This window comes from Callithrix jacchus, chromosome 13 (assembly GCF_049354715.1).
Source record: "Callithrix jacchus isolate 240 chromosome 13, calJac240_pri, whole genome shotgun sequence".
Lineage (NCBI taxonomy): Eukaryota > Metazoa > Chordata > Mammalia > Primates > Cebidae > Callithrix > Callithrix jacchus.
In genome coordinates, this window is record NC_133514.1 from 103,339,381 (window position 1) to 103,354,661 (window position 15,281).

The following is a 15,281-nucleotide window of genomic DNA, read 5'->3' on the forward strand; positions in this document are numbered from 1 at the left end:
TTGAAATGACAACAAAAGATTTGGAATATTACATAAACTTAGTTGATGAAGTAACAGCAGGGTTTGAGAGGATTGACTTCAGTTTTGAAAGAAGTTCTACTGTGGGTAAAATGGTACCAAATGGCATGGAATGCTACAGAGAAATTTTTGTGAAAGGAAAAGTCAATAGATGCAGCAAACTTCACTAATATCCTTAAGGAATTGCCACTGCCACCCAACTTTCAGCAATCACCACCCTGATCTGTCAGCAGCCCTCAACATCAACGCAAGACCATCCACCAGCAAAAAGATTACAACCCTCTGAAGGCTTGGATCATTGTTAGCATTTTTTAACAATAAAGTATTTTTAATTAGGTATGAACAATTTTTTAAACATGCTATTGCACACTTAATAGACTATGGAGTAGTTCGAACAAGACTTTTCTGTGCACTGAGAAACCAAAAAATGTATGTGACTGGCTTTATTGCAATATTTGCTTTATTGCCATGGTCTGGAACCAAACCTGCAATATCTCTGAGGTCTGCCTTCATAAGCTTTGGGGTCTAATAGCTTCTTTGAATCTTCCTTTTCCTTCTGAAGATTCCTGTGTATACATAAAAAAAGAAATACATTTGTATGCTTTTCTCCTGTAGTCTTATATCAGTTTTATTCTTAGCACGAGCCATAGAACCTGAGAGGGTAGATAAAAATTTCTCCTCCCATACACAGTTCTGGTTTCATAGAGTTGATGAAACTACTAAATATCTGAAAAAAGTGTATTGCTACCATTTAGAAAAAACTCCAAACAAACCTAAATTAAAATAGCAATAATAAGTGCTTGTGAATTGATCTCTTTTTTCACATATTGAAGGGGCAAGAGATATTTGTTGAAGGCATAAATGAATCTGTGGTAAATACAACCAGTTTCCCTATTTTCTAAAAGCTAATTTGTTGAAAAAATAAATGCAGTTTCCTAAAGCAGTTTCCTCCTTCAAATCAATGTTATTATTCTTTTGTAGGATTTCATTTTTATTACTAAATGCAATTTTTTTGTTAGAGCACATCATTGAAATGATATTGTCAGTGCCAATATTTGCTTTTGCTTACTTTTGCAATTCATAAAAGAAACTGACTTTTTCTTTAGGTAGGGAGCAGTTTTCATGTATGTTGTTACTATTTTACATGTCTAGTGTTGTCAAGCTTGTTTTAAAAATATAACATTCCATTATTTGCCCATCAATTTCATTTTTCTCTATCTTTGGTTCTCTAACTCCATTCATACATTTTAATATGGCTTTAATTTACATAGCGTACAAGCTCCTATATAAAAGAAAACATATTCCCATTGTTTCATTTCTGTGGGTCCTGAAGAGCACAACTCTGATTTTCAGATAAGATCCTCTGGCTACTATTTTTTCCCCATAGGCTCTCACTGTTGCAGATTTCAATTTTAAATGTGGCTTTAATCACATTTAGGCATTGAATCTCAGGACTGCCTTTTGTAAACTTATCCAGTAGAAAATTTGCATATCAATACTTCCTATAAAAGCAGAAACCAAAAAATATATATTTGAAAGATCCGCTCTGATCATTTGTTCATGGTAGCTGGCAGAATTCTTTGTTTTTTGTTTTGTTTGTTTTGTTTTTTGAGACAAAGTCTCACTCTGTTGCCCAAGCTGGAGTGCGGTGGTGTGATCTCAGCTCCCTGCAACCTCCACCTCTGGGTTCAAGCGAGTCTCCTGCTTCAGCCTCCTGGAGTAGCTGGGACTACAGGCATGCACCACCTTGCTAATTTTTGCATTTTTAGTAGAGACGGGGTTTTACTATGTTGACCAGGCTGGTGTTGAACTTCTGACCTCAAGTGATCCGCCCACTTTAGCCTCCCAAAGTGCTGGGATTACAGGCATGTGCCACCGGCCCTGCCAGAATTCTTTATGTTTAAACTGAAGAACATTTATTTCTTTTACTTTATAGCTGTGGTAAATAAGAATGTGTGAGATTGTCTCATTTACAGTTAAAAACCTAGAAAATATCTTCCCTATTCATCCAGTAATATGGCTATTATTACTTATTCTACATTCTGTGGAAAAAAGAAAAAGAAGATTAAACAGCCCAAAGGGTTTAGGAGACAAAAAACTAAAGATATAAAATAGAGGAGGACTTGCTAAGAGGAGGAGGAGGAGGTTAGGTAACCTTCTAAGGGGACTGCCATCGTAATTATACATCCTGAAATCAAGGTATGATATTCACATTGTAGTGCTTCAGCATTATGAAGATACACATTTTCTTGACTTGAAATTCAGAGACAAAAATAGTAAATGCAGGTTATGTAAGAAGGTTATGTGTTTGGCACTTAATATTATTGCTGGCTTGATTTAAATTGGTATTTGAGCCCAATAGTCAGTTCCTAATTATTTATGCCAGTAGAGGGAATCTGTGTTGGGGGTTATTAAAAAATCATTTGTTTTTATTTTTTAACTGGCATTTTTGTTGAAAGTAAAATGGGTAAGTCACTTTCTTCTGCAATTTGCGATTCTTCAAGCAAAGTACTCTATTCACTTCAATTGGCGAAACTCGTTTTTGAAAAAAGATTTATCCTCTCAACTTTAATCCTGTTTTTCAGCTCAAATATTGAAAATGCCAGGGTTGGAGAGGATCACATTTCACTTATTTTTATTCAAGCTATCACTAAGTAATGTTTGTCTCCCCTTAAGCTCACTGTCTCTTTATTCCACATTTGTCTGAGTGCAGGTGACGGAAACTGGCTGGTTTTGGCTTACAAGTTTGTCCTTGTAGTGGTGGCAGTATATAATCTATGCTATGCCTGCCTGTCATGAATTTTCTTTACTGATCTGCTGCTTCCATAATATAATAGCTAAAAACATCAATTTTTTAATGAAAAACTTTGCACACATAATTCTAAACACAAGTAGCCTCAGAAATAATACTCCTCTATGAAGAATGTATAACTAATATCCATAGTTACTATTTCTTGAGCAAATGTGAGCTGAATGCCTGTGCCAGGTGCCTTGTGACTTATGGGGATGCAGCAGTGGCTAGACCCTGGCCTCAGCTCACCCTGAGCCAGTGCCTGGTGGGAAAGCCAGGCAACACATATCCAAAACTAATAAATGGAACCTAAGTAAGCTAAAAAGCATCAGTACAGCAATAAATAAGTAAATATATAAATTATCATTGTAAACAGACAACCCACAGATTAGGAGAAAATATTTGCAAACTATTCATTCAACAAAGTACTAATATCCAGGATCTACAAGGAACTCAAATCTGTAAGAAAAGCACAAATAATTTCATCAAAAGTGGGCAAAAAGCATAGACATTTCTCAAATTATGCATATGGCTAAAAATATGAAAAAAAGCTCAACATTACTAACAGTGAGATGCAATAAAACCACAAAGAGATGCCACTTTACCCCTGCAAAATAAATGACCATTATTGAAAAGTCAAAAAACAGTAGACATTGGCATGGATGTAGTGAAAATGAAGTGCTTAGGTACTTCTGGTAGGAATATAAATTAGTACAAACTCTATGGAAAGCAGTATGGAGATTCCTAAAATAACTAAAAGTACATCTACCATTTGATCCAGTATTCCCACGACTGGGTATCTACCCAAAGCAGAAGTCATTGTATCCAGAAGACACCTGCACACTTTATTTATTGCAGCACAATTCATAATTGCAAAGATATGGAACCACCCTAAGTGCCCATGGACCAATAAGTGGCTTAAAAATGTGCATAAACACAGTATGGAATACTATTCAGCCATAAAAAGAATGAAATAATGTATTTTGCAGTAACTTGGATAGAGCTGAACACCATTATTCTAAGAGAAGAAATTCATGGATAGAAAACCATATACCATAAGATCTCACTTGTAAGTGGGAGCTAAGCTATGGGTACGCAAAGGTGTGCAGAGTGGTATAATGGACCTTGGAGCTATAGGGGGGGATTGAGGGATAAAAAAACAACATACTGGGTACAATGCATACCACTCAGGTGACGGGAGCACTAAAATATGACTTCACTGATATGCAATTCATCCATGTAACCAAGAAGCACTTACACCTCAAAAGCTATTGAAATAAAAAACTGAATCTTTGATTGATATCAGGGTAAGAAATGTTAGAGATAATTAAGCATAGGAAGGCAATGAGTGACTGGATGGGACAATCTTTTAGAAAATATGGTGCCTTGGATACTTTCAGTGCAATGAGCAATGAAACTCATGGATGTCTGAGCAAGAGTCTCACTGTAAAAGGAAAGAGCATGTGAAAAGGCCTGAGGGGAGAGCAGGATCTTGTGTTAGGGAAATCGCTGACAGAAAGTAGAAATGGGAGCTTCTGGGTTCCAGGAAATAAGGCCCAGCATGAGATCTGATAGGAGAATGGGAGGATTTGAATTTTATTCTAAGTGGGATGGACTATCATTTATGTTTTTAAGAAAGGGAATGACAGCGTCTGATTGACACATGACAATTTGCATTTTAAAGTCCACTGGCAGAGTTTAGAAGACTTGTTCAATATCATACCGAAAATATATGACTCGACTAGGGTTAACTATTGAATGTATTCAGTGAAATGAGGTAGTGAAATCAATTTAAAGATAAACACATTCACTGAATTTCGGAACCTCAAGTTTGACTTCAGAATAGTCAACTGTTACTTGAGGTCATTTTTTTTTTTGAGACCAAGTCTTGTTCTGTCATCCAGGATGTTGGAGTGCAGTAGTGCGATTACAGCTTCTGTGGCCTCGAACTCCTGAGCTTAAGCAATCCTCCCACCTCAGCATCCCAAGTAAATTGAAATTCAGGTATGCACCACCACACCCAGGTGTATATTTTTTTAATTTTGTATTTTGTAGAGAACAGGGTCTTGATATGTTTTCTATGCTGAATTCAAACTCCTGGCCTCAAGCAATTCTCCCACCTCAGCCTCCCAAAGTGCTGGGATTACAGATGTGAGCCACGGTGCCTGGCTTACTTGAGGTCATTCTCCATTATTTCTGCCAACTGCTTTTTAACCTATTCCTAAACGCAAGACAGGGAGTTTTACATCTCCTTAGAGGGAATTCAAAACATTTTGTCCGGTCCTGAATGTGAGTGATTCCTTTATAGGTTGACCTCTTTATTGGTTTGCTAGAGTTTCCATGACAAGTGCTGTAACACACTGTTAAACAACAGAAATGTATCTTCTCACAGTGTCAGAGCCTAGAAGTGCAGAAGAATGTGTCATCAAGGTTGTTTCTTCTGAGGCCTCCCTTATTTGCTTGTAGATAGCCGTCTTCTTCTACCTATGTCTGTGATCTTTCCTCCGTGTATGTCCATATCATAATTTCTTTTTATGAGGGCATCAGACATACTGGATTAGGACCCACCTTAATGGTTTCATTTTATTTTGATTCTTTTGAAGACCCTATCACCAAGCAAATTATATTTGGAAGTACTGGGGATAAGGCTTCAACATAGGAATTTTGGTGAGACATAATTTAGCCTGTAACAACCTGTAATCAGTATTTTACTTACCCTATACTTGCTAACCAGGGAGTCACATGGAAAAAGGTGAATGAGCCACAGCTTCCTCATTTTCAGAGTAACTTTCTGGCAATATATGTGGGGAGCAAGGGGGTGTCTCATGTCCATTCCTAAGTTCTCCACTTGGACATTTTTTCTTTGGGGCTCATTCTCCTACCAATTCTCCACCCTTCTTTACTTCACTGTTCATCCCTACACAGAACTCCAAGGAGGTGCAACAGAGGTGCTAACCTGGGTTCAACCTGGCTTTGGTTCATTCCCCATGAAACTACCATGCAAGGCCATACAGATGTATGACCTCTTGTGAGAGAGGTGAGCATAACCCCAAAGAATCATCATGTGGGATGTGAGAATGTAAAAATGGTCCACTCTGTATGATATCCCAAGAGTTCAGAAGAATGAAAACTGCAGGTAGGATAAACTACGCCAGATAGATGTAATTCTATAACTGCAATAAGATAGTGCAAAATGGTAGAAGCCAGCACCTGGAATTCTAACATCCAGAAGGCTGCGGCTGCTGCTGGGGTCAACAGCCTGAGGGGAGGAAGAGGTGTGATTCAGCAGGTAAAAAAACATCTAAGTAATAGGGCAAAAATATCTCATGTGGACACAGTTGCATAGCAGGTGAACAATAGAAAGCATCTAAGGTAAAGCCTTTCTAATCTTCATCCCTGGCAAGTATGAGAACAGAGATGCTCACATTGTCAGGCGGTTTTTCAGAGACTGGCAGGAAATGTCTGCATGGATTGTTAGCAAGCAGCAGGTGGTAACATCAGACACCAGATAGCTGGGTTACAGTGCCCCTAAATGCTGAAAGACTGGGACATATAGCAGATAAAAAGGTCAGGGAGCAAGCCAGAAACCCAGTCACCAGTGTTTAGTTAGAGCTGAGATGCAGAGAGAAAGTGGATCATTAACAAGGGTGATTTGATGGCGTCTTTCAGAATCGCTTCCTGAGGACCCATTGCCTAAGGCTAGCTTGTCTTTAGTACTGGGACAAAGCTAGCCCTGTGTATGGGTTTCCTAAGTCAATGAAGGAGAACCACAGAAGTAGGGAGCCAGACACAACAGGATAGTGGACCCTAAAACAAGAGTAAAGGGAAGTTTGAGACAATAACCATTCCCTATTAATATCTTGGTACCCAGCAAGTTTTCTGTTCAGAAAGATGTGAAATGGCCAATATTGAAACAGCTTAAGGTTTCATTACATTAAGGGAAAATTGAGCATCTACATAGGTACCTGGGTTTGAGTTTTGGGGTACAGGAAAAAATTGGGAGTAGGATTGTCACCCCCTTTTCTAAGAGCATTTGTGAATATTTTGAAATTGAAGTCTAATCACATACAAGCTTTATGGCTGAAAGGCTGGGGCAATGTTTCTTAAGCATTACAGAAGAAAGTGGGTAAAAACAATCATTTGGTGAGGAAATCAGTACGATAAAGAACAACCACAAAAGCACTGCGGGCTGTAGTTCTCTGCACCTGTTAGTAATTCAAAAAGAGCATCCAGGGGGCAGAGAGGGAACTGTCGCAGTGGAATCGCAGCTCAATAAAAGTTAGACAGCCCGAACACTGCAAAAATCATTTAAACCCACCAGCCATGAGTGTTCAAAGCATACCCAATAAATGCCAGAACATTGTTACACCATCCGCTTACACCAAACTGAATCATCACCTCCTTTTTCCTGCTGACAGCATATTCTCTGCCTAATGAGTAATTTCTGGCATCACTTTGTTCATCTGAACTAAAGCAAACATTCTGAATTATTAATATTTCTATATGTTTGTTTTCAAAACTGCATATTTAAATACACTTGTAAATTTTACTTTAATGCCAGAAATGGCCATTGAATGTTTCATACTTAATTATAATTTAAACATCACACAGATGGGATGGTGGGTTACTTATAATGAATGGTTAATTGCAGACCAGAGAGAATTGATTAATATATTCATAATGCCTAAAAAAAGAGATAACTTGGGACTGTAGGAAAAGATAAAATTAGCTGTGTTCCCTCCTAAAAGGCAGAAGTGTTGGTGTGAGGTTAATTTATGTTGCCCTGCAGAAGGAAATATAGCACCAATTCTGCCATTTAAAAAAATTGTTGTTCTTTGAAGGGCACACTAACAACTCACAGATGTTAAATTTGATAGTGGAAATCATTTTGGATTTCTAGAATCATGTTTTGTTGAGGTGTTAGGAAGTTCCGTATTGATGGGCTTTAACTGCTGTGTTAGCCGGCATGGAAGCTAAGTCCCTCGACAGGCCATCTGCAAGCTGGAGATCCTGGGATACCCGTGTGGCTCAGTCCAAGTCCAAATGTCTCGGAACCAGGAAAGTCAATGGTATAATTTTCAGTTTGAGGTTGAAGGCCTGAGAATTCAGGAAGGCCAATGATATGTAAGTCCTGGAGTCCCAAAGCCAGAGACTCTGGGGTCCTGATGTCCCAAGGTCAGGAGAAGAGTGTGTCCCATCTTTAGGCAGAGAGGAAATCCTTTCCTCTGCCTTGTTGTTCTGTACATATCCCCAGCCAATTCTTTGGTGCCCACCCACACGGAGAGCAAACCTTCGCCTCTCCATCCATATGGACTCAAATGCCAACCTCCTCTGGAAACACCCTCTCAGACACATGGCAAATGCTTTACCATTTCTCTAACTGGTCCTTAATCCAATTAAATTGACACCTATAATTAACCATCATATGTACCTATTCTTAGCTTTGTGTGCCTAGGCAAGTTACTCATCCTCGATATCCCAACGTTCACTCTATGCAAAATTTTAGGGGAAAATAATAGTTACCTAAAGGATGTTGCCAGCATCATTCCAGCTAACTCACTAAAAGTGCTTAACACTGTTAAGGTCAAAAGAAGTGCTCAGTAGATTTTTGACACTTTTAAAAGTATTAACATGGTTTGATTGGTGTTACGTATATTTGGAAAATGATAGGAAAATTGTGCAATAGAGAAGCAAGAGTCCCTGAAGATCAAGATCCTCTACAGTTTAGATCTTACCTCTTCAAACTATTGCTCTTCCTCTGTTGGACTCTGCATTTAGGCAAAGCCTGTTTATTATTCTCTGAATCTGATGTGCACATTGTCACATCCACTTTGCTTCTACTCTGTTCCCTCTGCCAGTCTAGGTTATCCTTTCCTTCAACCCCTCAAGCAACCAATTCTGCTCTTGTCTATCATTTTCTGAGATGCAGAAGTTCTGACTTGGTCACCCCTTTGGAACTTTTACATGGTAACAGTAAAACATTAAACATTTTTAAGGCTCTATGTACCAAATAAAACTGCAAACTTCATGCAGGCAATTTCCTTGTATCTCTTGGTACATGTGGCACCAAACATGATAAACCACAATCTCAGTGGATGTTGCCGATAATGATGATGCCTCTGCCCTGCTTGGTCTTTTCCTGTAATGACTTTATTTCCTTCATTTTTTTCCCCCAGTTTTCTTGACTTGAAAGTACCAATATATCATGTTTGAAATCTGTTATTTGACTAGCAGTGGAATCAAATATTACACTATTTCTGTGTCTGAGAATTATATATCATGATATTTAGCATGGAAACATTGAAAATAAATATTAATGCTTTCTTGCTTCTGAGAGATACTTTTATTGACTAGCAAATTTTATATTTCAAAAAGTTAATCTCAAAATATAAAATATTGCAAAAACAGATTTTGAGCTTGAAGTATCTGTTTAATCTAAGATGACTCACTTTTTTTTTCTAGTGAAATTTTTCCTGTGGTACCAAAACAACATCTTTCAGGGAGTAGGCAAGTTTGAACCATTGTTTCTATCAGTTTATTGAGTAGTCAATAACTAGAGTGCCTACCTAAGTAGATTAACACAAGGGAGTACCGGAGCAGTTACCAACAGCCTTGAATTCTAGATGTTCCTGGGAAGGTCCAAAGTATAAGATTCAGAATACAGACTTACTCTCAGCTGACCTTATGTATCTGGTGAAGTCAATTCTAAAAAGTCTCCAGAAGCTTTAATTGGTAGGATCAGTCTTCTAAAGTCCACAACATAATAGTATCTTGGCAGATCTTTGCAGCTCTAGATGAGCTTAAATGTGTAACACTGAGGCCTATCCCCGAGTCTATGGAAGGATTCTAGATTTCTAAGTCCAGTGGTGTCCCTGGTTACCTCTGGCTGTTCATTATAACCAAAGCTGGAGTGAACAACCCTGGACTTTTATTTAGCTGGGACTTCAGGATACTTGGTATTATGATGCCTTCCTCAAGGGAGCTAAGGGCATCATGTTCTTTTCTAAAGAAACACATTTGAAAAACTAATAAAAAAACCCACAATTCCTGTATATGCAAACTGAGATAAATTCTGCAGGTAATATAAAAACCAGGAATAGTCAAAATCAAATAGAAAAACAATTTAAAGAAAGGGAAGTGAATTTTAAATACTGATCCATAAGGTGATTTGGGCCAGGGCACTCATAGAAGCACCCTGTTGATTGTGAACATTAAGCTAAATGTTGCTTTTGGGAACTAGAGATTTCAAGCACTTTTACAAAGTTTTAGCTCATTAATTTTTATTCCCCTTGGGAACTAGCTTTTGGCTGATTTATCTGAGTCAGAACTTTCTGAGTATGAAACTCCTTTCTTTTCACATTCATCTCATGACGTTTTTTCAAGTTCATCTTAAACCAATATTTTTTGCCATTTGGTGTATATGTGTCTGGCCCTTGGGGGTACTGCCAGGCAAGAGCAAATTTGAGAGGTTAAGGAGCTTAAAATTTAGTATTCAGAATTTTCATAGCAAAAGCTATCACCACAGATTGTATTTATTTGATGACCACACATAATAGATTTTCCAGTTCCAATTTCAAGACCATATCTTACATCTTAAAAATTTCCTCCTTCATTTGCCTCTTTTTTATTGCTATGCTGTTAAGGCATGATAAGGACACTATTAAAAGATTTTAGTGGTTAATGTTGATAATGTTTTTCCCCTATCAGAAGATTTTTGCTAAATCATAGAGCACAATGGGTTTTTAGTAAATGCTTATTCAAATGGCAGAGCATTTTGGTTGATATATTGAGTTGATTGAAAGTGAAATTGCTCATGGTTACACAATTCATCTGTTCCTTGACTTCCTGAAGCCTAAATTTCCAGATCTGCTACTACTTGCTTTGAGGAAAAAAAATATATATAATATTATATCCTTGATAAAAAGAAAGTAAATAATCTGTCATAAGCATCAGTAAGTAAAGCTGAAAAGGCCTTAAAAATTCTAGATCAGTTGCATCATGTGAATTTGTTTTGTAATTTATAAATGGCTTATCAACAAGTCGAATAAAACTAAAATGGAGTGAATTACATCTTAGAAATAAGTATTACTCCATCCTTTGAAGTTTGTTTTAATAATCAAAATAGAATATGTAGTTTAAAAATGTGATTTCAAATGTATTGAAACCAAATTTTGAACAAATATAAGAATAGGAATTTACAGCTCATTTATTATATATGGAAGCTACATCAGAAAAAAAGTATACGAAAATTGAATATGGTTTCCACCGGAGTAGATAATTTTGCTGTTTTTAAAAAAATTATAACTAAGATTTTTAAAGTAACCGTAATATGCTTTAACTGTTAAGAACTATAAAAATTAGTATCAAATATAAACTCTGTTCTTATTTGATGTGAGTTTCATTGAATATAAGGAGACCCACACAGCAGTGGTGAGTCAGTACTCTCAAAACTCATTCAAGCATATTTGTCTCTTTGGTATTAACATCAGTGTTTCTGTATTGAATCTCAATTCCCTTATTTATCACTTTCGAGTGTCCTTTTTTTTTTCCCAGAGATGGGGTCTTGCTCTGTTCTCCAGGTTGGGGTACAATGGTAACGGTCATGGCTCACTGCAGCCTTGAATTCTTGGGCTCAAGTGATCTTCCCACCTCAGCCTCCTGAGTAGTTATGACTATAGGCATGTGCCACCACACCCAGCTAATCTTTTAAAAACATTTTGAAAGATGGGGTTTCACTATGTTGCCCAGGTCTCAAACTCCTGGCCTCAATGATTCTCCTACCTCAGTCTCCCAAGTACCTGGGATTGTAGGTGTGACCCACTGTGCATGGTTCAAGCATCTTTTTATAGTACCTCCTCTCATTTTTTAATCTGTACCTCTGACATAACTTTTTTTTTTTGGTACTCTCAGAGATTTATCATCCTCAAATTTCTTTGGTAAGTTAGGCCTCCTCTTATAATAATCTTATTTGAAACTGCATATTACTTTCTCTCAAAGCATTTTCTTCCCTCCGTTCCTCCCTCCCTCCCTCTCTCCTGCCTCCCTTCTTTTGTTTCTTCTCTTCCTTCCTCCTTTCATTTCTTTCAATTTCTCCCTCCTTCTATTATATGTCAGGCATTATTCTAAGCACTTCACATATATTGACTCTTGTAATCTTCTTAATAGCCCATAAGGTAGGCAGTATAATTTTTTCAATTTTATAAATGAGAAAACTGAGGCATTTTGTTGTCCAGGCTCCAGGCCTGGTTAGTTCTGTGAGGCAGTGATGTCATCAAGGCCAAGGTGCTCTCTGTCTTAGTGCTCTGCCTTTGCCTTGACATTCAGTCTTTAACTCTACTTTTGTCTTTGAGTCTGATTATCTTCCTTTTATCCAAAATAATCATATAAAAGTAAGGCCCTGTTTTCAAAAGTTTCTAATACATTATATAACAAAATATTTAAATAAAAATGTAACAATAAATGCAGGACAAATTACCTAACAGTAAAATGAGTAAAGCAAGCAAGAATAAGCATTCTCTGTGACTTTAGTGGAAGTGGTCCTTATGTTGATAAAGGGAGAAAAGCTAAGTTAAATCAGTGCGTATCAGGGATACGTGTGGATAGCTGACCCCTCTGCTTCCATCCTGGAGAAGAATCTAAATAAAATTTAAAGATTCAGCCAGAATCTTATCCAAGTACAGCCCTCTATCACACTTGGTCATAACTCTTTGTGTGCCTATGTGCGTGTGTGTGGTGTCATATTCCTTGCTTTGTCTCATTCTTTTTCTGCAGTCACACTGGCTATCACTGATGCCTCAGAAGACTTTCCTTACCTTTCTGCTGTGGGCAATAACAGCTGTAGGTGATCTCAGCATGCCTCTGTGGGGTTCTGAAGTCTATCCCTGGCAGCTGGGGCTCCAGCTTTCTTGTTTGATATGTAGGGAGACCATCTATGAGTGGATGGCTCCTGCTTATTTAGAGAGGAGTAAGGTTCACTCAATTCATGAATAAAGGAAACACTGCTTCAGGCTGAGTGCAGTGGCTCATGTATGTAATCTCAGCACTTTGGGAGGCCAGGGCAGATGGATCACCTGAGGTCAGGAACTCAAGACCAGCCTGGCCTGGTGGTGGGTGCCTGTAATCCCAGCTACTCTGGAGGCTGAGGCAGGAGAATCGCTGGAACCTGGGAGGCAGAGGCTACAGTGAGGTGAGATCACACCACTGCACTTCAGCCTGGGTGACAGAGCAAGGTTGTCTCAAAAAAAAAAAAAAGAAAAAACAACAAAAAAAACCCACTACTCCACACTCTTGCTTTGGACAGAAAAGGGTGAGTGTGCCTAGACTTGACTGTCACTGTGCTCAGCTGAGCTAGCTGGTCATCTCTTATCTGGGGTGAGGGAAATGTCTGTATGTCAAATTCATCTCCTGATGTTTTGGAAGGTACAGTTCTAAGAAGAGCTCTTCAGAGAACTACTTGATGGCATAACTAGGAAAACATTAACTCAATCAGAAAGGCAACCATTTATGGAAAATCATGGGAAAATGACTTAGCTGTACCATTGAGAGTTTTAAGTAAATAGTCAGTACCTCTTAGTCTGTATTACTTCTTTGCCTCTGCATATAATTTTCCTTAAAACTTACTCGTTTTGAGGAAATTATCTCTTATTACTGTGTGCTTCATTCTATTCAGTGCAGCTTGTTAGTAGAAGAATCCGTATGTCGTTTCTCTCCTCCGACTCCCATTCTACTTCTATGTTTTTAGATGAGACTTAAACGATCTGGTGTTGGCTTCAATATTTTATTGAAAATTGGCTCTTCCTCTCATGTTTCATATTTCTAAAAAGTCATTTCATCAAAATTTCGGTCATCTTTGCAATTCCATTCTCAAATAAACATTAAATGTCTAGTTGTAAAATTTTCTGAACGTCTTTCTTTTTTCCTTTGCTGAAATGATTGACAACTAATTCCTTAAAACTCACTTCTCCCTGGGCTTGAATCTTATTGTCACTCTATTTAGTTTTACCACGACTTCTGTGATCATTACTTCTTCGCCTGTTCTTTGTTCACTTAAATACTGCTATTAACAAATAGCCTAGCCTTAGGTTTTTACCTCCTGTTTTTATACTTTCCTTTCTTTATTCATTCATCCAATATCTATCCAGCTTTTATTATAGAAAAATTCTAATCTAGGTGCTTGGAATTCATCAAGGAACACATTAAAAGTTCCCTGCCTTCACAGAGTTTTAGGTGTAAGTGGAAACAGACAAAAATTACTATAATTTGGTAAACAATGATTTGCTAAAAGGAATTGTGAAAAAAATGATAAGGGGAATGTGGAGGATGGTGGATGGAGTTTGCCTTTTTAAAAAGAATTCTCAAGGTAGATTTCAAAGAGGAGACAGCTAAGCAAAAACTTGAAGGAGATGAGAGTTAGCTATGTGCATATCTGGGGTGTAGCTTTTCAAATAGATGTAAGTGAAAATGTAGAGTCCCTAAGGTAGGGCTGCCTAGCATGTTCCACGCAGCCATATAGACCTCTTTGCTGTTCCTTGGAGGAAGAGAGAAGTTTTGGATAGAAAATACAGGCATTCAAAAGAGACGTGTAAGTCTGGGATTTCTTTTAGAAAGCCAAATAGTGGGGCCGGGCGCGGTGACTCACGCCTGTAATCCCAGCACTTTGGGAGGCCGAGGCGGGTGGATCACGAGGTGAAGAGGTCGAGACCAACCTGGTCAACATGGTGAAACCCCGTCTCTACTAAAAATACAAAAAACTTAGCTGGGCATGGTGGCGCGCACCTGTAATCCCAGCTACTCGGGAGGCTGAGGCAGGAGAATTGCCTGAACCCAGGAGGCGGAGGTTGTGGTGAGCCGAGATCACGCCATTGTACTCCAGCCTGGGTAACAAGAGCAAAACTCCGTCTCAAAAAAAAAGAAAGACCGTAGTGAGGATCACTTATCTACAGGTATCTCTTTCCAAAGTGCTGGGAATCAGAAGTGTTTTGGAGTTTGGATTTTCTTTCTGGACTTTGGAAGACTTTCATATACATAATATAGCTAAGGGATAGGACCCATGTGTAAACATGAAATTCATTTATGTTTCATATACACCTTATAATGCTGAAGGAATTTTATAAAATATTTTCAATAATTTAAATTTTCCAGACAGGGTCTAGCTCTGTTGCCTGGGCTGGAGGGCAGTGGTGCAATCTCGGCTCACTGTAACCTCCACCTCCTGGGCTCAAGCCATCCTCCCACCTCAGCCTCCCCCAGTAGCTGGGACTACAGGTAACATGCCACCACTCCTGACTAATTTTACATTTTTTTGTAGAGATGGGGTTTTACCGTGTTCCCCAGGCTTGTCTTGAACTTCTGAGCTCAATTGATCCACATGTCTCTGCCTTCCAAAGTGCTGGGATTACAAGTGTGAGCCACTGTGCCTGGCTTTATTTTACATATTTTTGTGATGAAACAAAGTCCGTTCACATATCTGCCC

At 38.3% G+C, this 15,281-nt stretch overlaps 2 long non-coding RNA genes across 4 annotated transcripts in view; one reads left to right on the forward strand and one right to left on the reverse strand.

The window, feature by feature from the left end:
- The window catches only part of LOC144578885 (uncharacterized), a 436,319-nt gene that overhangs the window by 158,690 nt on the left and 262,348 nt on the right, over window positions 1-15,281 (forward strand). The gene's annotated exons all lie outside the window — the stretch shown is intronic.
- LOC118146912 (uncharacterized) lies at window positions 399-15,205 on the reverse strand. The gene is made up of 3 exons (XR_004733072.3): window positions 15,131-15,205; window positions 13,430-13,624; window positions 399-584 (listed from the first exon to the last, which is right to left on the reverse strand). It is a non-coding gene; the product is annotated as an uncharacterized LOC118146912 (long non-coding RNA).